The 22,362-nt window shown below is 32.4% G+C and overlaps 2 long non-coding RNA genes across 2 annotated transcripts; one reads left to right on the plus strand and one right to left on the minus strand.

Annotated features, from left to right (window-relative positions):
- The first annotated feature begins 2,805 nt into the window (after positions 1 to 2,805).
- LOC105139942 (uncharacterized) lies at positions 2,806 to 13,731 on the plus strand. The gene is made up of 3 exons (XR_845089.1): positions 2,806 to 3,490; positions 13,513 to 13,516; positions 13,722 to 13,731. It is a non-coding gene; the product is annotated as an uncharacterized LOC105139942 (long non-coding RNA).
- LOC105139941 (uncharacterized) lies at positions 8,208 to 20,261 on the minus strand. Its single transcript, XR_845088.1, has 3 exons — positions 20,248 to 20,261; positions 16,292 to 16,294; positions 8,208 to 9,022 (listed from the first exon to the last, which is right to left on the minus strand). It is a non-coding gene; the product is annotated as an uncharacterized LOC105139941 (long non-coding RNA).
- Between the last annotated feature and the right edge of the window lie 2,101 nt (positions 20,262 to 22,362).

Below are 22,362 nucleotides of genomic sequence, written 5' to 3' on the forward strand. Positions count from 1 at the left end.
GTTTTAAAACTTGATTTGATGATCAACTTAGAGTAAGGCTAGAGTCATAAATCAAGAGGGTCGATCCAAATTAATGTATGGATAAAAATTATTATTATCATAATTTTAAAACCTGACTTGGGAGTTATATAGTATGTTTATATTTTTATGTGTGATTGATAGTTACAAAATCATAAATATGATAAAGTTATGTTCAAAATATATTTAATAATTCTAAGAATAAAAATGTGATTTGAATTGAACTTTCACGAAAAATAAAATTATGTCACATATATAATAATTGAAAACAATTTTTAAAATTCAAATAAAAATTTATAAAGCAAGGCTCACTTTATATTTTTTATTAAGCCTTTTTTAAAAAATAGAAAAACATAGACGACATATTGCTTTTTTTTATTGCCTCTTCAATCTCTCGAACTCACAACACATAGGTTTACATAGGTATATCAATCAATTGAGCTATAACATAAAGTTTTTATCATGTGAATTAAACAAGTACATTAACCTTCTTCATTACTAATATGAACAATATAAAAAAAAACACTCTAGTTCTTTTAGAAAAGTAGTATAATTGTGTTACTTTTTTTTATCATCAAACCAATGATGTAGTAACTTTCCATCATTGTCGATCCATATCTAAAATACTAGTTTAATACAATTTTAAATAGATATAAGCAATTGATATGAAAACAATTCTTTTTTTCAAGAAAATTTACCAACATCACTAAAAGAATCGAGAGGTAATAACCTCCAACACTAAAATATTTGATAGGGAATCACCTTTTTGCACCATTTATATAAACAACACAAGCAAGTGACTCATTTCTATATTTTTTAAAATTTTATCCTTTAATAATTGATTAATTTTGAATTAACCTTCATAATTTAATTTGATTTAATTTTTATAAGGTTATCTTAGTTTCAAACAAACATTCTAGTATTTGGTTAATGCTTGATTTTGTGAGTATCTATTTTTATTATAATATAATTAAATAAAAATAGTTTTTTTTAAAGAGTTATTAAACCTAGTAGAGTTTCTGACCCGAGTCACAGGTTTGACAAGTTAAGTCACAAAACCTTGATTGATCTAATATATAATTGTCTTAATATTTAAAAAAATTATCATCTTGATTTTTTAAAATCCAAATTGTGTTTTTACCGATAATCTATATAGCCTTTCGACTCGTCAAGATGGCTATTTCATGTTGAGGAAACTCCTACATGGTTTAATTTGAAACTCAAGTTAGGAAAATAATTAGATTATGAGGTTTCACAATTGACTTTTGGGCCTAATTAAAAAAACAATGCCAAAAAGCTCTAATGTGATCTAAGAATAGGTTGAAGAAGGAAATTAAGATTCTAGCATAATTATGCATGTTGTTTTGTTTTACACTATCAAGCATAATTCTCATCCTGATCGTTGGATAGAGCTAAAATTTTACTAGAAATGTCAAGGCATATTGTTCTATGTAGGGTTAACAAGTTAGCAGATGCAATGTGAATTTTATTATTTGTTGCCTTTTAACTTGTGAACTTTCTATTTGAAAAAAATCCTTGCAGCCTCGATATTTTTTGCTTTAATATTTTTTACATTAAATGTTTTCTATCTGACCCTCAGCACAATAAAACCTAATAAACCAATTCACCTTATAATTCGAGTAATTGAATTTACACAATTAATTAAGAGTTACCATTATTTCTCTAACTTCTATTTATTTTGTTTAAAAACAATTACTTGGGTAGGTAATGATTAATTAAGAGTGATCAATATGTTAACATTGGTTGGTTAAAAACTATTCGTAGGATTATGTTGTGTAGAATTCTACAAGTGTATGTTGTAATGAGCTCAACGTATTTTCTTGTTCAACATCTAAATTAGAGCCTTGTACTAATTTTATAGGTGGTGGGAACACCAGACTCGCATCACAGACTATATATATATACTAGTTGGATTGCTTGCACACTGCTTCAAGCAATCTTGCCACGACTTTCATGCCAATTATCAATTCATGAAACCTAAATCACATAACAAGAGGGAAAATAAAGAACTTTCCTAGCATGCAAGTAGGATCTAGATTAATTAAAAGGCAATAAGTGTAGTGGTTAAGTAATAATATCTTTAATTAAACATATTTGCCATCTAATGACTCTATAACAAAGAAGCGCTTAATAAATTAAAAAGAGTCGGATATAGTAGTGCTAGCAAGAGTCAAGACAAGTGCTATAGTCGAATAGCAATATGCAATGGTAGTCAATAGAGTTGAGATCTAGATTATTACCTTTAAAGTTGCATTTGACAAAACAGGCTATAGTCGAATCGATAAAAAATATCGGTTAGAAATAAAAGCAAGGCTATTGTGCATATCAGCAAATATCTAGCAACACCGCGTTTCAATAAAGAAATTTTAATCATTTAGAAATAATGTAAAAAAGGCAACTACAATAATTTAAGTTTCTCACTCCTTTTTCTTTTTAATTCTAGATTCAAAGGAGTAAAAATAAAAAATTGAAAAACAAACCATTGAAATAACCAACGCAAAAAAAAAACTAGTCAAGGCCTATATCTTTTATTTATTTCATTAACCACCCCCACCCCCATTTTTAAAATAATATCATTTATTTTTTTAAATAAATAAAAGTTTCATATATTACATGAAAAAAAATACTTATCAAACTTATAGAGTATGGGTCCCTATAAGGAGTTGATTAAAACCATATAGTAAGATGAGGACATAAAAAATATTTTTCATGTAATATATGAAACTTGTTCACTCCAATGAAAATATCTAAAAATAGTATTCGTGTAATATAGAGACAATAGAATATTAAATTAAATATTTCAGCAATATGAACACTCCCACCTGAATACCATCCACTTATGAAAGAAAAAAAACCTAAAAAAATGGTTGATTAAAAGCCATTGGATAATGCAATAATTTAATTCTAGATGGTTCATTGTAAAATAATTATGGGCACAATAATCAAAAGATGTATCAGAGATAAAAAGAAAAAAAAACTAATAAATAAATCAGTAGTGATTAGAATCAAAGAAGATTAAACTAAGGTTATAATTGATAATCACACTCAAAATTTTGATTCATATTGCCTTTATTATTATCTCAAAAACAATCCATGAAAACTAAAAAGAAATTAAAATTGTGAATGATAAAAAAGTCACTCCCTGGAAAATTCAAAATCATATTTCAAAGTCTATTCAAAACTGTAGTCATAAATGTGCTTAAACCCTAGCTTATTCGTTGAATTGAACTTCAATCTAAAATAGTTTGTGAACCATTTCTACTTTCAAATGTTTAACTTGAACATTTAAATTCAAATTGGAAATATGCATATAATGAAAAAGAAATTCAATAAAATTATTAGGAAAGCTTAACAAAATCACATACCTGGCTTCAACAAAACATCTCTAATTTCTCAAGCTTCTTTGTAGCATATACATGATCTGTCAACTTTTCTCTTCAGACTCCAACACGCAATTTATAAAGGAGAAGTTTAAAAAAATTACTAAAAAAGTTATGAATTTGGTTAAAAAACATCACCACTACAAACACCTAAATGCAAATTTCAAGAAATGAATCCCGACCAACATTCACTTCACCTCAAAAAACAAAAACCCAAGAAACAATATATCTGATATTAATAGATTCAAAGATTCTATTTTTTATTAATTCAAAGAGAGCTGAAAGATGAAAAATCAAAATTTATCATAATTACGGTAAAAAATTCAAAAGACCATATTTGAAAAATCCCTTAACTTCAAGCAAAAGGATGTTGATGCATGAAAAAAAAGCCAACTCTTCATCAGAACCAAAACAACCCTAAAATTAATCGATTAAAATGAAAAGGTTAAGATGAAAAGAGAGAGTCAATGTTGCTTGTGTGGAGAGGGAAGAAAGAAAATAAAAATTGATTTGTCTTTGTTGGCTGGTGAGAGAGAGGAAAAAAAGAAAAAAAATATGGTGCCAATTGATCCATACCTTTCGAGCATAAAAAAATAGTTTTGTATATAGTTTTAGGTAACAACTCATGAGAATGAAGGAGAAATTGAAATATTGTGTAAGTACATAGTAAAATCAGACACGATCCACAATGAATGTATAATCTAAAAGAAAAAGAATTTGGCTGTAAACTAAAAAAATAGGGAATGTTCAATTTATGGTGAGACCAAAAGGAAAGCACAATCTGCTGCACAATGGAATCATATACAAAGAGGGCAAAATCTTGTCTCAAATAAACGTGACGATATTTCTCAAGCAAACTAGAGCAGCACTCTCAATGTTATAGAAAGACCAGTGTAAGAGCACATAGATGTGGTTAATGATGCCACAACACCACTTATTTAATGCATGAATTGACAGCAAATAACTTTCCCTATACTGTAGCTAATCTAAGAAAACAACTGTACAAAGGCTACCTCAGCCAAACCTTACACAGGTTAATAAAAACAACAGAGAACGAAGCAAATCCCTAACAAGCTCAGTCTGCAATAGCCAACCCAACTATCAGCCTGGAGGAAAGGAAAAAAAAAAACCTCAGGGGACTGTCACAATCTACAGTCCTATGAGTCTAGATGAATAATATTTTTACAATATGATTTAGCTTTTTTGTTAGTATATATATATATATATGAATGAAAATGGCAATGACAATCCAACCTGCCACTCTTTGATCGAGGGATTAAGCATAAATCAAAGTTTTTTTTGTTATTTTATGATATTTTTATTTACATGGATTTTTCTTATCTTACTTGTAAGATCCAAAATGTTAAAAGATTGCATAAAAATAAAAGTCAATTCTAAATGGATTTGCAAACTGTTTTTAAACAAATATCTTATCTTATTTTTCTTATTTGTTTTTAATGCTCAATCTTCACGCCAACTTGCCTAGATTTGTTTCTTCACACCACCACAACAAAATCTATAAGTGACAGTTTAAAATTCAAATCCCTTCATACACTACCCTAAATCTCTTCGTTTTCCTTTACTAGCCTAAAAAATAGCCTTAAATCCCTTACTTAAATCCTCTATTAATTTCCCCCTCTGTTTTGTTTTTCGTTACAAACTGTTTTTAAACCCCTTTGTTCAAGCTCTCTTAAATCCCTCTTTATAATTCTAAATTTTTTCTCTAATTTTCGTTTACAACTTTAATATTAACATCACATAGTCAATCTGTAAAATCCACATTAAACTTAACAGCTCACCATCATCAAGAAATCCAATACAAAAACATTTCCACACATTCAAGTCACCACTAAGATCTGCAAAAGAACAGGCTTAAAATCAATCTACTAGCAACATTAAGATCAGGCCTCTTTTTTCACTTGCTAGGCAACATTGAAAGACAAGGGAATACAAACCCACCAATAATCTACTAGCAAATCAATCTTTTAAACTGAAAAGAACTGCTATTTTTCATACTTACGTTAAGTGTGAGGATATGAAAGATTATTATAGATAATGATAATTATATCAATGTTATTTTTAGTATTATGATTTGCTTAGGCTTAAAATTCATTCACCACCCCAAGACATATATTGTATTATAGGTTAATAACACCTTCATAGCAATCAAGGAAATTAATTTCTCAGGCTGCCATGACAAGATCTAGTGTGATGCTACTCTAATAAATATAGGATATGTTAGTTATAGAATGTCTATGTGATATGGACATCATAATTTTTTATATGTCAAATTCTTACTCTTTCACTTTTAAGGGTAGAAAAATCTAGTTCGTCGGATTATCACTAGGGCTTAATGACAATGGTGAGGAAAAAAGCATGTGAAAGGAAAAAGACTTAATATTTGTTGGTGAAAATCACAGGTATGCAAGTGCATAAATCATGAAAAATAATAAAATGATGAGTAGTGTATCATCCTGCGAAGATTTGCAAAAATTATTAATAATTACCAGAATCTCTTAAATTGTGATCTGTTTGAAAAATTAAATGAGATAATTTACTAAATAAAAAATAATAATTACAAGTAAATAACCAATTAATTAAGTAGTATTGAAATCGATTTTAATGAATCCTAAGATTTCTTTCTGATTCACCATAACTATTTTTATATGAAATTTCTTAATTAAATTTATTTATTTTTATTGTTGATAATCAAGTTTGACTAACCCTTTGGTTGTGTTGGTGTGGGAAATAGTGCAATAGGAAGTAAATGAAAAGAAATTAAAATCAAATATTGAAATTAAACCCCTGAAGAGGATGGTTATAGGCGAGGGTTTTGAGAAATTTAATTAATTGTGTTGATTTAGTGTTTTACTGTACTTGGTTGGGTGGAAATAAAAATGATATGCTTGAACGTAAAATCAATAGCAGAGAAATGGTGAGTTTAAATGTGTATGGTTAAAGTAATTATGTTTAAGGTCAACCATGGCTTTCCAAGTAATGGGTGGAAAAAGTTTAGGTAATTCCAAACTTTAGATTGAAATTATATAAATATATTAAATGATGTTGGTTTATAGATTTAGGTTGATTTTGATTATGGTAAATTAGTTGTTATGTGATTGGGCTAAGGTTGATATGGTATGGGAAGGTTGGGTATGTCCAAATACCAAGTATAAGATACTTTAAATCTAATGCCCACTATATGTTTGATTTAAATTATCGACATTTAGACATTAAAAATTATCGACGAAAAGCTTAGACATTTGGACATTGAGTTAGTTGATGAACTATTAGACATTGAAAATTAATCGTTAAACAAATGAATGAATGTGCGTTTAGCCACATAAGATATTAACTATTATTGTTTGGGATATGTAGAAGAAACGTTCTGAGTTAAAAGTGCTTGCTTGGGAGAACACACAACATGAGCTTTAGGTAAGGGTCCGACCTAAACCTTCTGCAACTTTTCAATGAGAAGGATACAAAATTACTGATGAAAATGTTGATCGAATGGAGCTTTCCGTTAGTGATTCTGATGATGTTTTTAGTACTTTTGATTATTTTTTATAATCAATCCAACCTAAAACAACAACAATAATAACATTACTAAGCATCTTCAAGCTAATAATTGTTCACATTAAATCCACAACCACAACAAAAAAATAACATTTGTGGAATTATTCAAACAATAAATAAATCTCTAAAAAACATAAAATATTATCCAAAAAATGTAAATATAATATATAACGAAGCTCCAACAAATTTCTTATATAATTTCAATTTTATTATAGAATGAAAATTACATCCAAATTAATTTAACACCTTTTAATCAGAATCATCATCTTCATAGTAATCAATTAGCTTGAGTTAAAATCTAGTTGGATCCAAAGAGAAATATATTATATATTCATAGAAAGCTTAAAGTAAATGAAAGTTAAACATTGATATTAAGCATTTTAACAATGCAAGTAGCAAGGCAAAAGTGCTGCTCGTATCAACCAGGACCTATTATGAAGGAATAAATTTTGGTGCTTCAAGGGTGGTTTTTCATAGAAAGCCATCAACCATGCTTACAGGCTAGGTTAAGAGAAAATTGTCTACATTTACCGCGTCAAGAAAGAGTGCTTGTCAAAGCTTATTTTTTATGCACAAACATATGTGGTAGTTATTAGAAGGTTATGTTCGACAAAATTCTAAAGAGATGATTCAAGATGGCAAGCTCATACCCGGGCAAACATAGTGGAGGGATTCCCTTGCCCCATTGAAATCCCCACTGAGTTGTGTGAAACAACGGGGATACTCTGCATGTTAGGATTCGGGACAACAGTGTTGGGGATAGTCTGGGTTACACCGGAGACAGGAGGAGGCAGTGCCGCTTGTAAACCATCATAACTTTGAACTCCATTAGATGCCATGCAATTCTGCATGTTCTGTGATATATAACAATTGCTGGCGTGCTTGATGCTAATCAGTGGACAATAGTATAGGTAGAAACAACCCTTGATTCTGAACTTGAGGGGCATGCTATGGGATGATGTTCGAGATAAAAGGCAAAAAGGAAAACCATGTCAAAGAAAAAAAGAAGCACTGAACAAGGAAGGCAAATGAAACATCGGCAGTTCACACATAAAGTTAAGAGAAAAGGAATTAGGATGGATAAAAGTGTCCTCTAATAATTTTCAGGGTTGGGGGAAGAAGAGGTGGCTGAAAAACAAAATATGACAGTTTTCGGGGTGGGGGAAAGAAAAGGAGGAAGCAGACAAAAAAAAATAATCTGTAATTTTCTTGCCTAACATTCATCAATTACTCAACTTTTTGCTTAAAGCATGCCATACACATAGCAGTATGCCACAATAAAATGTAAAAGAGTTTGATAACAACGCGACAAACAAAACAAAAGGTAAGATGTTTAGAAATTCAATGCTTGACAACATTATTATTTATGAAAAAAGGATCAAATACTTTCTCTCGGAAAAAAGGCAAGAAAGTGAAATCTTACCTCCTAAACAAGAAAATCTTTAAAATCTACCATCTCAGTCATAAAATATAAAATAGTCATGCATCAGAGAGTCCTTGTTCCTTAACAAGTTAAGGATGAAACACTTCACATGCATTGCAAAATTAGCATCGTGGAGGTGGTCATGAGATTTTTTCAGCAAGGCGATATATATAGCAATATGCAACAACAAAATGTAAAAGAGTTTGATAACAAATCGAGAAGAAAAAACTGAAGGTAAGACGTTTAGAAATTCAATGCTCGGCAGCATTATTACCTACTGGATCCATGGGGGCAGTGGGCATGGCGTTTTGAGACTTGATCTCCATCGAAAGAATCTCTAGACATATTTTATGTAGATAATCAGATTGAAATCAGATATCAATAACAAAACATTAGCTCTCAGAGCAATCCATGTTACAAGAGAAGGGGGAAAATTGATATATGCTCTATCATTTCATCTTCTGTGAGGATATACTTCTTTCTTCTCTCTTTTAATTTAATTATTTATGTATTGATTCACAATTTTCTTTTTGCACACTTGCCTTGTACTTGAACATTGCCACTCTAAATGAAACGCTAGTCAAGAGAATTAACAAAAAGATGCGAACTCCCAATCAGCCTTGCATATCGAATGAACGGTGAGGAAGTATAGGCACACTACACACACATTTGTACATGTATAAATGCGTGTCTATAGTCATATCTAGAGAATATCGTAATTATCAAACCTTGCATTAGACAAATACTTGATTGGTGGCAGTAGTATAAATCTTTTCCTCAAGCCGTATGGTAATTTTCTTGAGTTCTTGTAAAGATTCTCAGCTGTTTGGCATGATTTGACCACTCCCAGAACTGGTTGGCTTTCCGTTGACTTGTAGATGAAAACAAATGTAATGTACTAATTTTTAATTGGGATAGTTTATTCACCATTTCAACTAAAACCAGTAAAATTACCGATATAATTTTTTTTGTTGGTAATTTATGATAATATTTACCGATCAATTTAAATTCATTGCTAAAATCATCGATATATACTGACATAATTATTCTATTGATATATACCAATAAAATCCCAGATGAAGTATAAAGAATTTTAAAAAACAAAACAATGCAATGACGTAGAAGTTTTTAAAGGTGATTTTACTGATGAAATTGTAAAGGGATTCAAACGGGGTTCTTTGTATAGTGATGTGTCTCCTTCACCGATAATTAATATATCACCTATAGAATATTTCCATTGATGATTCCATTGGTAAACATTAATATATCACCACGTCACCTCCTCTGCTCTACCCTATTTCTCCTTCTTCTTCCCCCATCCCTGCATCTAAACAAACTCTCCCCTCCCAAACTACAAATAACCCCTCCCCCCAAAACATCCCTCACTTTTCAACACAAATCATCTTTCTTTATTTTTTGTAGTCATAACATGTGTCCTCATTTATTGTGGATTTTATCACTTTTGTAAGTAAATCTTTTTTTTTTTAATTTTAACATTAAAGTGTGAATTTTATTATTATTGAATTTTTTTAGTATATATATTTTGTTAGAGTATGTATATATTTTATTGTTTTTTCTTAAATAAACTTGTAGTATGAATGTATAATTTTATACTTGTTATGGTTTATTTTAGATTTTATAAAATTATATTTGTTTGTAAATTGTTGAAACTTGTAATATGAATTACTGAATTAGATGTGTTGTGATGAGAATAATATCATTTCATGTTAAAAAAATAACAGAACTGTGTCGTTTTGAGCGACACTATTCCTCCTTCTTCTACCCCTAGCCGTGCAATAGGGGAAGATAGAAATTTGTGTTTCTCATTTATTTCTTCCTCGTGTGCACACTCCCCTTCATAATGAGAAGCCAACGAAGTCTTCCCTGCAAACCACACCCATTGGCCAGTCATCCAGCACCGTCCCTGCAAACCACGCCTATTGGCCACCTCATTTGGCGTTATGGCAGGGTAGGAACCTCTTCCATGCACAGTGATAGGGCGGCGATAGGGACACCCCCTCTCCCCTTTACCCTATAAATACTACTCTCAACACCTGTTACAGGATGTTGAAATTTATTGCCTTAAGTTGCTGACATGTTGCTTGAAGATCAGTTCAGCTCACGTGTTGTTTTTATTTCTGCTAGAATAAAGGATTGAACAAGTCCTTAGGTGAATTGTTAGTAATGGCGAAATGTAAGCCAAACGTTGGCAGTAGTGTTGCTTAATTTTAGTTTTTCTGTTTATTTTCCTTCTATAAATCAGTGTAATTGATTGCTGTAAAAATGTGCAATTATCCTTATCATTATCCAGTTTTCATGCAATAAACATCCCCTGTTCAAATTCAAATTTCTGGTGTTGATCTATAGTAACAAATAGTCATTGTAGAGATCAAAGTCTTTTATTTTTCTGCTTCTCGGTTCTTCACTTATTCTGCAAAAGTATTTTCACAGGAGGAGGAAAAACACAGAGAAATGAAAAAAAAACACAGAGAAACGAAAAGGACACAGGAGGAAAAGAAAAGGAAAGTAAACGGGAGAGAGAGAGAGAGAGAGAGAGAGAGAGAGAGGAAAGAAGACAAGTTTGAAATAGGGGAGGGTTTGTGAGAGAAATAAATAGAAGAGCAGGAACCTCTCCCTCCGCTGCTTGGAGCTGCCGTCCATGAGCCACGACACCGCCACCGGCCTCCACCACAACATCGCAAGTGAAGTAGCCAGACCAGCAAGGCCCCGCCTCTTCCGTGCTAGGTAACTCTTCTTTCCCCTCCACTTGTACTTCATTTTTGGTATAAGTTTCTCCTGCATGCATAACGATATTTGTTTTGGGCCAGGCTGGTTCTGCCTAGCCATGATGTCTAGGCCGGGTCCGACCAGAACAAAAAAAAGAAAGAGAATTATTAGGTCCAGATTGACCCAATCCTTTTAGGCTCAACCCACATAATTATAATATTATAATAATGATTTATTTCAATTTTTTGTATAATGAATATTTGTATTTTATATTATTTAATTTTATTTTTATAGTTTTCAATTTTATTTGCTTAATTAGCTTTTTTTTACTATTATTCAATACAATTTTATAATATTTATTATAAACAATTTTATTTTTAAAAATATTTTTAAATTATCACCGACCGATTTACAAACGACATTATATCGATGGTATTTTCCAGAGAGTTATAAATTATTTACTATATATGCCATAGTCACCAACATCGTTATTCCATCCGTGATTTACCGATGGAAATACAAATAAAATCATTCTGTTAGTATATTCCAGAGAGTTTGGAAAAAATAATTGCTTATGCATTATCATCGATGGAAATATATCGACATAATTATTTCATTGGCATGTTTTCAGCAAGATTTTTTTTGCACACATTTTTTATCTGTAAAACCATCATTTTTTTTACTGAAAAAATTAGCAACAAAATATCAAATTACCAACAAATGTTATTCCGACGGACGTATTCTATCGGTGAATTAGTTGATAAAATTTTCACCGACAGAATGGTAATCTTATGCTGACGGAAAAATTCCATTGGTAAAACTGTTAAATGTTGTAATGATGTAACATTATGTTTTCTTGATTTTGAGAAAAACAAATATACTTAGAAAGGTTTTGGATTAATTAAATATGTTATGAAAATATGATTGCTTAGTGGTTGTTTAATGATATAAAAGTATTAGGCTAACCAAAGTTAGAAGTTATTAGTTTAAGTATTTTACAGGGGCTATTGTTTGATCCAAAAAGGATTTGAATAGATACAGTTTTTTATGCAAATTTTATACACAGAAAAAGCTTGTTCTCTCTGGTTTTTAATACCATAAACGGTGCATTAATCCAGTTTTTATAGAAATAGCTATGATGATAATAGTAAAGAATACGTTGATTATCTGTCAATAATGCTCAGGAATGATTTCGGGGATTATTATAAATTATATAAAAGGAATTGATATCTAAATTATATACATGGATGAAAAGGTAATTCAGACTAGTTTACAACCCAAAAAGCATAATAGAATTTTGAATGTTCTAGGAGCTATGATTAGTTTATAAGGTAGCATGTAATTAACATAATATGCTTGTGAATAGGTTTTTTGAGCTAAGATTTCAGACCTCGGCTATTTAAGCAAAGAAAATACGTAAATATTCATATACTATTATTTTTAAATAGAATAGATATTTTTCTGAATTATGCATTTTTCATCTACTAAATGTATTTCAAAGATCAAGCAATGGCTATGTTTAAATTGATTTGCTTATATGCGATATTTGTGAATGAATGTTTTACAAACTGATTTATGAAAGAAAACGAAAGATGTGTATTTAATGTCTTTATTGTGCACATGTAAATCATTACGTTTCATTCTTAATGACCGAGCAAAGTATAAAGAAGTTAATAGCAGCAAGCAAGAACCCTTAACTCACAAACCACACCAATATCAGAAATGTGAGGAATCACTAGCTAAAGTAAAAACAAATAATGACATAAGCAAGTGCCGGTCAAGTAATATACATAAACATCTATTTTTACTTCCTTCAGAGATACAGAGTATAGTAGTTTACTTCGCCACCCTTCTGTCTAAAAATTGTAGCTACAAGCTTCATGGTTAATTTTCTTGAATGGAAAGAACCCTTCATTTATGGTTATGTTCCAAGATATATAAGTGAATTAGTTGCAAAACAGGGGAGTCTCTGTGAAAACATTACAATAGTATTTACTCTGAGTACGAACACCTCTATGCATGTGCTGTAATTGACAAAGAAAAGAAGAGAAATCCTTTCAATTTATGAAAATGCAATGAGTTAACCTTATCTCACACTGCAATATATACTCTACAGTATTCATGTATGAAAACATTTGAATGGGAATAAAGAAAATAATTCATCAAACAATATGAGGGTTGTTTGGAAAAAGATTACGGAAGACCACCAGTACGACGGTTGTTTGGAAAAATAATTCTGTAATTGACTTTTGTAACTTGTCAGATAACCACAGGTAACTTGTGTGGACCTCCATTGCGAAACAATTGTAGTGAGGAAGCAGTGTCGTCCCAGCCAGTGCCTAATGATGAACAAGGAGATGATGATTTCAGGACAGTGGCATAGCTTCTCGAATCTCTGTTTCTAATCGGAACAGGGGAGCAACGAGAAGCTTGGAGTGGTCGCGGATTGTCTTTCTTTTGCTCATGAGGCTGCCTGTCGAAACACTCAAGATTTGCCAGCAGCTTGTAGGAATCTGTTGCAAGTTGATTCTTGAGAGAACCAATTAGAAGAGAATCCAATTGATGAGCTAGGGTGGCAGTGGCCTTCCCAACTAACGTAAAGAGTACGTAGAATAACAGAGGGATGGTGGGAAGAAGACGAGAGAAAGAGAAGAGGGAACAGAGGGGAAAACACGATAATTGTATTGCATTCTATATTCTCCTTCTGTTCCATAAGTAGCTACAAATATAGTTATTAGGGAGTAGATTCTAGAGAATTTGTTGGCTTAGTTACACGAATCTTTCGCAATAGTAACAACTAACAGAAATGAAAAACAAGACTGGCGCTGCAGTGGTTTTATTTAAACGCTGCGTGTAAGCTAAGGGCATTAGCGTTTGCTTGGTGGATCACATTTGTCTCAGTGATGGCTGATGTATCACGGTCAAGTGATGCAAATCCACCTCGAGGATCAGATGCAGCAGCTATTGTAGAGCTGTGAATCCAAAATAAATTAATAATGTTATGTATCTGCTACTCATCAAACAGAAAGAAACAACTGACATTGCTGAAATTGAAAGGCAACAACTTTTAAATGAGAGGAAGGAGCAGCCTGTCACCTTTCATTAGGCGTTTAATCTTCAAACAGCAGCTGTCTTTTGATTTATGATGGCAAAAGACCAACCATATATGGTTGCCTTGGGGACACTTGTGGCTGTTGTGAGAAATTAGCATTAGTTTTAGACGGTGGAACATGTGATGGTGTTGTTGGGTCCAACGGAGAGGCAACTTTAGAGGATGATGAAGCTGCTTGATCATTAAGAGGAATATCTACAACATGCAGCTCTGGTTCAGCAGGCAGGTGTGGAGCTTCAGCAGTTACAATGTCGTCAAAGACATTGGTAACAATGATGTCACAACGGTTGACAACTGAGCACAAAGCTCCAAATCTCAGCTGGAAAATCTTGTCCTTATTTAATTTTTCAATCATGGGAGGTGGGATGCAATCAATAAACCCCCTTGTCATAGAGATAGCAGCGGGCAAAGGAGCCAAATGAGTTTTCAGCAGTTTTTCCCATTATTAGAAATGTTGCAACATCATTACCATCAATCACAATACAATCAACATTAAACCTGATAAAATGTTTAGAAGTGAGTTAAATAATTTAAGAACATAAGCGAGACAAAAGAGAAGATAAAGAGCTAGCTAACTGATGCTTATATGGAAGAACATCATGAATTTCTGGGTGGAAATACTATAAGGAGGCAACAGTGCTAACAAGGTTTGGTTTTCCTAGGAGTAAAAGGAAGTAAATTGATTAAAATTATTTGAAAATAAGCTAAATGATAATGGGAGAGGGCATGACAGCTAGGTTAGAAAAATATATAAAGACAAAAAATTAATTTCTTAGATTATGAAAAAAAAATTATGCAATCCGCTGATTTGATAGTAATCACCTTCAATGGTAGAAGTAGCGAACAACTACATGTCCTTGCCTTTAGCATCGCTGAGCCCTGTCTTGCGTTACCCGATGGAATCACGATGAAAACTATTATAAATGAGATAACATTAAAGTATAAAGCTAACAAATGGTTTATTAGCTACTGTCGGTAATTTTAGAAAGTTTCACAGGGAAAATTTTTTATTTTACAATTGATTCATTCCTATAAAATATAAATTATTTTACAATTTTTAGTTATATATTTTATTGCATTATAAAATATAAAATATATTATAATTATAACGACAATTATATTATAATTAGAAATCTAATTCAATTCTTGGTTTAGCTGTATCACACATTTCTGTCATCTTTTTAATTAATAAAATAAAATAAAATGAAGACATTTTACAAATAATTCATTCGACCATGGGCTGTGTGTCATGTTATTTCTTAAACCCACACCACTGCCATGTTTGTTACAAAGGATTAAAATAAAACATTGGACGTAGCATAAGCTTTGTTTTCTCATAATATTAAAAGGTTATTTACTGGAAAAAGAAAAGGAAACATTTGATGATACCAATAGGATAATAATTAAGTTTTGTTTTTTTGGATTCAATTGTAAAAACAATTTTTCAATTTTAGATTAAAGCTTGTAAAAATTAAAGGGTGAAGATAAGGAAGTCTATTGTTTTTTATTTAGCGCATGGAACGTCCTTTTGAGGATCTAATTGAACAAATTTAAGAATTAAGAGTTGAAATTAAAAGGTGAATATATGACCTAATTTAGTTTAAGATCATCAAAATAATATTATTTTTTTAAAATGAAATGATATGTTTCGACAAAAATGGCATGTTTTGGTTTAATAAAATATTGTCGTGGTCAACACCAAGTTAAAAATAAATAAAAGGTAGATGATATGTCGTTCGATATTGTTCATTGTTTTTTTTAGCCTTACAAAAGTTGACCGGAAGACCCCTTTTCCAAAGCCATTTAATGTATCTCGCACCTCTTGTTTAGAGCCATATGTGTGGACTTGAGCCTTGAGTCCAATAAACCTAATCTATGTGGCTAGGCTAGCCTAACCCAATCTTAAAGACATGTTTGGCATGCCTTATTTTTACTAAAGAGGAAATGTTTTGTATTTTCCTAAGGCATGTTTATCAAATGCAATCTTAAAGTATTTTTTATATCTTTGACTTTTAGATAAGGGTGTGTTTGACAAACAAGCTCAACTGTTCTTTTTTAGCCTTAGTTTGTTCATTATTTTAATGTCTAGCCAAACATGTTCTACATATTCACACCAAAGAAGAGAAGTGAAGAATATAGAGAAGAGAGAGTAATCCCACAAAATTATGAGGTATTTATGAGAGAGTAAGTGAAGTGTTTTCTCCTAGTAATAGAGAGATTTTAGTTGTTCTCTTATTACTTTAGAGATGTTGTAATTCTCATATTACTTAGTAAAATCCTTCTACACTTGCTTGTGGACGTAGCCCAAATTGGATGAACCATGCAAATTCTTTTGTGTGTCATTTCTCATTTTATCATATTCCTTGTCTTTTGTTTTGTCGGGTTTGCATGTCAGCATCCTAACAGTGGTATCAGAGCCTTTTGGTTGGTGTTGTTAATACACAAAAGTTATTCGTGTATACGGTTACTATTCACGTCTATGGCACTATTCACCTATACGATACTGTTTACATTGTTACTGTTGGCGTATATAGAAAAGAAGTGTGGTGATTAAATACAATCAAGAAGTTTTGTCTAAGGAGATTGAGTTTTAAACAGGACCGTTTGTGACCCCTCCAATCTTTCCTGGGAACTTAATTAGTGAAGTATTATTCACACGATACTATTTATATATATGTTGCAGATCAGTGAAACAGTGATAGTTGAATAGATCTCGGTGAATATAATGGTAGCAAAGTACGAGATTGAGAGGTTTAAAGGGAGCAATTTCTCACTATGGAAAATGTAAAAGAGTTTGATAACAATGCGAGAAGAAAAACAAAAGGTAAGATGTTTAGAAATTCAATGCTTGGATGCATTATTACCTGCTGGATCCATTGGGGTAGTGGGCATGGCATTTTAAGACCTGATCTTCATTAAAAGCATCACCAGAGATATTTTATGTAGATAATCAGACTAAAACCAGATATTAATAACAAAACATTAGATCTCAGAGCAATCCATGTTACAAGAGGAGGAAAATGGATATATGCTCTATCATTTCATCTTTTGCGAGGATAGATTCTGTTTCCTCTCTTTTTATTTACTTATTTATGTATTGATTCGCTATTTGCATTTTGCACACTTCCCATGTACTTGAACTTGGTCACTCTAAATAAAACACTTGTCAAGAGAATTAACAAAAAGATGTGAACTCTCAATCAGCCTTGCATATAGAATGAACGGTGTGGAAGTGCAGGCACACCACACACACATTTGTACAAGCATAAATATGTGTGTATATTCATGTCTAGATAATATCGTAATTATTGAACCTCGTATTAGGCAAATACCTGATTGGTAGCGGTGGCATAAATCTTTTTCTCAAAACGTACGACAAATTTCTTGAGTTCTGGTAATCCCTCCTAACTAGAAAACAGAAGATGCCTCTTTAATGTCTCCATTCTGCATATGCAAATCATCACGTTTCATTTTTAAGGACCAGGTAAGTATAGAGAAGTTGCAGTAGTGAGTAAGAACCCTCAACTCATAAACCACACCATGTGTGGAATCATTAGCAAAAAATAAAAACAAATAATGAGATAAGCAAGAATTGGTCAAGTAATATAAGACATCAAAATACTTAGACAACCTTTCCCTGCATTATTCTAGAGGTACACAGTATAGGAGTTTACTTGGCCACCCTTCTGTCTAAAAATTCAAGCTACTAATTTCATGGTTAACTTTCTTGAACTGGAATAACCTTTCATTTATGGCTATGTTCCAAGATAATTAGTGACTTAGTTGCAAAGCAAGGGAGTCCGTGAAAACATTACAATAGCATTTACTCTGAGTAAGAACACTTCTGTGCATGTGCTGTAACTGACAAAGAAAGAAGAGAAATCCTTTCAATATATGAAAATGCAATGAGTTAACCTTATCTCAAACTACAATATATACTCTACAGTATTCAATGACCACTACAAGTGCTAGCAGTAGCTGTCTTTATGATTTTCGATGTAGAGAGGTCAACAAAGCATTCAACTTTATGATGAGAAACCAGGAAACCATACACCATTCAACATTAACTGCGTTTCTACTTTAAAATTGTCGCATGTGTACGGTGTCGCAATGATCATCCACCATCCAGAAAAAAAATAGTATATGGTTTATCTCTGACAAAATGTAAAGACACAAGGAATTCTTCTCTTTTATCAGTGGAAAATTTGAATGAAAGTCGTCACCTAGTATTCTAGTTACTAGGAACCCTAACTAATCTCAGAGATCGGGTACGGAGAATGGTTGCGTACAGGGAAGGTATTAGCACCCCACCTACACCCTACCTAAAATAGGCTACATTGTTTTGTCTGATAAAATCTAAAGTCGTGTTGTGGTTTCTAATTGTTGGTTTGTTTAGGGTTCAAGACAAGCCCTCCTTTAGAAGGAGGTTTTTATCTTAATGTGGTAAAACATAACCGTTCTATTGTCTAAAAAAAATTAAATATCCAGAATATATATTACGTATAATGTCGTACCCCAGATACTAACAGATAAATAAAATAAAATTTTTGATGTTTTTGAAATTTTGGCCAATATTCTTTTGACTTTAATAAACTGGTTATTAAAGCCAAAATGCATGCTAAAACATTGTTGTTGTTTTTTTTTTATATATGAAAAACACAATATGATTTTTAGCTTTAAGACACTTGGCTGTATGCACAAAAATATTTTTCTTTTTTTCAATTTTTTTTGTATTTTTGAAAGTTTTACAGAAAACTGAGTATTTTAATACCTGATTTGTATTTTTAATGACATAAAATACAGACCAATATTAAAAAAAGACATAAATCAAAAGGGGGAAAATCACAAAATATTATAAATATATTTTTCTTTTTATTTTTTTGAAATGAGCAGGACTAGGCCTAAATGCCTGGGCTGGGCCGAACCTGGCCCATCCACGTGGGTTAGGCTCATCCCAGCCCGTATGAATAGTGCACTCCATTGTTCACATGCTACGTGAATAGTGGAGGCACGACATGTACAAAGCAAGAGAGAAAGAAGGGAAGAAGGGCTAACTTGCAGTGGCTGCTGTCGGTAGCGGAACTACTGGAGGCGACAGACAACGGCAATGGTGGTGGTGTTGGCGGTTTGCAGTGGTCGGCGTTGCTGTTTTTCTTCTCCCTCTTTGTCCTCTGTTTTTCTTCTTTGTTTCTCTCTTTTTTTTCCGACCTTCCCCCTCTCTTTTCTCTTCTTTTCTCTACCCTCACTCTTCTGTTCTCGCCTTTTCCGGGCTCCTCCTTCTCTCTCGGTCTCCCATCCTTTTTTTCATCTTCGTCTCCCTTGTATTTATAGAAAAATAAGGGAGAGACATGGTTGGGGCAGCCACTATGCCACCGCCCGTCCAACACGTGGAAAGCTTTCAAGGTAAGTCGGTGTCCTTGGTTAGCGTCTTTTTTATGCTTTTTAGAGGAAGAAAGTTGGTGAAAACAGGGGAAAGAAAAATCTTCTTCTTCCCCTACCTCACATGTCCAGGGAAGAAGAAGACCTACGGTGCCATCAAAACGGCACCGTTTTGGGCTTCCTTTCTCTTTTTTTTTTTTTTAATGAACAATGTATGAAACATCAATGTTTTGGACAAAATGTGCCATTTCATTTAAAAAGAAAAGGCGGCAAAACGTGATAGAGTTCACATTAGTCCTTAATTTGTGATTTTTTCAATCAAGTACTCAATTGCAATTTTGATTGTAAAAATCAATTCAATTGTATCCCTGCCAAAAATCTAACAGCGCCCCTGAAGTTAACTACCTTTTTCACATTGATCCTTGATCTTGAATTAGTGCAATTTGACCCTCAATTGAGCAATAAACTTATACTTTCTTCAATTAGGCCCCTGATCTGGTTTTAATTAAACCCCTCTTTACAATACTTACGAAGCAAAGATTTTACGTAGTAATTATTGTAAAAATAAACAAAAATTGGTCTTTCAAAATTGGTCTTCTCAAAATTTGGTTGACCTGAAACTTCAACCGAACCCAAAGTCCTGTGTATGGTTAGGCTAAATTGAGATTCCTTTCACCAATCCCCTTTAATTAGAACCAAAATCTTATGTGGTTAGGGTAAACTGAGATTTCTTTTGCCAATCCCCTAACCAGAACCAAAATCCTGTATGTGATTAGGATAGACTAAGATTCCTTTCACCGATCCCCTCTAATCAGAACCAAAACTCCTGTGTGGTAATGATAGACTAAGATTCCTTTCGTCAATCCCCTCTAACTAGAACCAAAACCTGTGGGTGGTTAGGATAGACTGAGATTCCTTTCGCCAATCCCCTCTAACTAGAACTAAAATCCTATGTGGTTAGGATAGACTGAAATTCCTTTCACCAATCTCCTCTAACCAGAACCAAAATCTTGTGTGGTTAGGATAGACTGACATTCCTTTCACCAATCCCTTCAAACCAAAACCAAAACCTGTGGGTGGTTAGGATAGACTGAGATTCCTTTCGTCAATCCCCTCTAACCAAAACCAAAACCTGTGTGGTTAGGATAGAGTAAGATTCCTTTCGCTAATTCCCTTTAACTAGAACCAAAATCCTGCGTGGTAATGATAGACTGAGATTCCTTTCCCCCATCCCCTCTAACTAGAACCAAAATGACACGACGAAAAGATTGATGTCTTCTCCCAAGTGCAGGAGTGTCGAAGTAATAAATAACCCGGTAAGACCGGGGTCGAACCATAGGGAGGTTAATTGTATAAATTCTAAATAATAATACAACAACAACAACAACAACAACAACAACAACAACAACAACAACAACATCAACAATAATAATAATAATAATAATAATAATAATAATAATAATAATAGTAGTAGTAGTAGTACTAATAATAATAATAATAAAGAAAGAGAAGAAGAAAAAGATGATGATGAGAACTTGGAGATGGAAAATTAATGTAAGGATTAAACAATAATAATAACAAATGTCAAGGTTAGAGGTTCCACTAATGGTATATCAAACAAGTATAGTATAAACTCTTATTATTGAATTGGAAACCACACACAAAGGAGGTTCCAATCAGATTATATATTGTTAACATGATTACATTAGTCATCTTATTCAATTAATGCTAATACTTGTAAATTTCGTCAAGCATTCATGATTATAACTTATGTTAACAACAAATCAAGTTCCTTTCATAGCTCAGGTGTCGGTTATACCATACATTATGGGCTATGAAAGTGCCAAGCATTTGTTGTACCAAGTGTTATACAACATAAATCAAGATTAGTCATTTAACAAGCAAAGTATTAAAGAGTGAACAAGATAACAAATATAAAACATGTTAGTATCAAACATTAAAGTCCATATTAAGTTTACATTATACTTATTCTTACACCATTAGTGTAACCTTTTCACCTTGACATAACTAACTTAGCTAGACATAATGAAAGAAAGCAAAATAGATAAACAAAATAAGAACATAAAAGTTAACTAAGTAAAGGAAAGGAAATGAAAGGCATAAACTTAATATTAATGAAAGCAAAGCATAAACATTACAAAAAAATACAAAGAGAGAAAGGAAGAGCATGATCTTGATCTGGAAACTAAGATGCCTAAATGCATGGCAAATGCCTCCTTTTATAGGCCAAAATTGGGAACTATTGATTTGATGACTAATTGATAAGTGGGTGACCAACTTTTGACTTGGTGACAATCCTTATCTTCTCTTGTCTGCCAAAAACGTCATTGATAACATCAAAATTTGAGCTAGTTGCAAACATGAAAGTTGTAGGAAATTGTCTCAGCTTTCTTGTGTAAACATTTCAGCTCATTTGGACTTCTAGAACTCCAGATATGGCCAAAATACCGAACAGTGCTCGGGCTGGAAGACAGATTCGGGCTTCTTTGTTGTTGCTACAATTTGGACTTGATAATGGCCTTTTTAGATCTTGGGCTCCATATGAAAGTTGTAGGCCTATGTCTTACCTTTCCATCCATATAAATTGGACCTAAATCTGAGATCTGTAGCTCCAGATATGACCCAATTACAGAACAGTGTTCCGGTTTGGATTGCACCGACATCTCTTCTCTAAGTTTGACCATCTCTTTATCCTTGCAATTTAAGTT

Source organism: Populus euphratica, unplaced genomic scaffold (genome assembly GCF_000495115.2).
Source record: "Populus euphratica unplaced genomic scaffold, PopEup_1.0 scaffold203.1, whole genome shotgun sequence".
NCBI classification, from domain to species: domain Eukaryota; kingdom Viridiplantae; phylum Streptophyta; class Magnoliopsida; order Malpighiales; family Salicaceae; genus Populus; species Populus euphratica.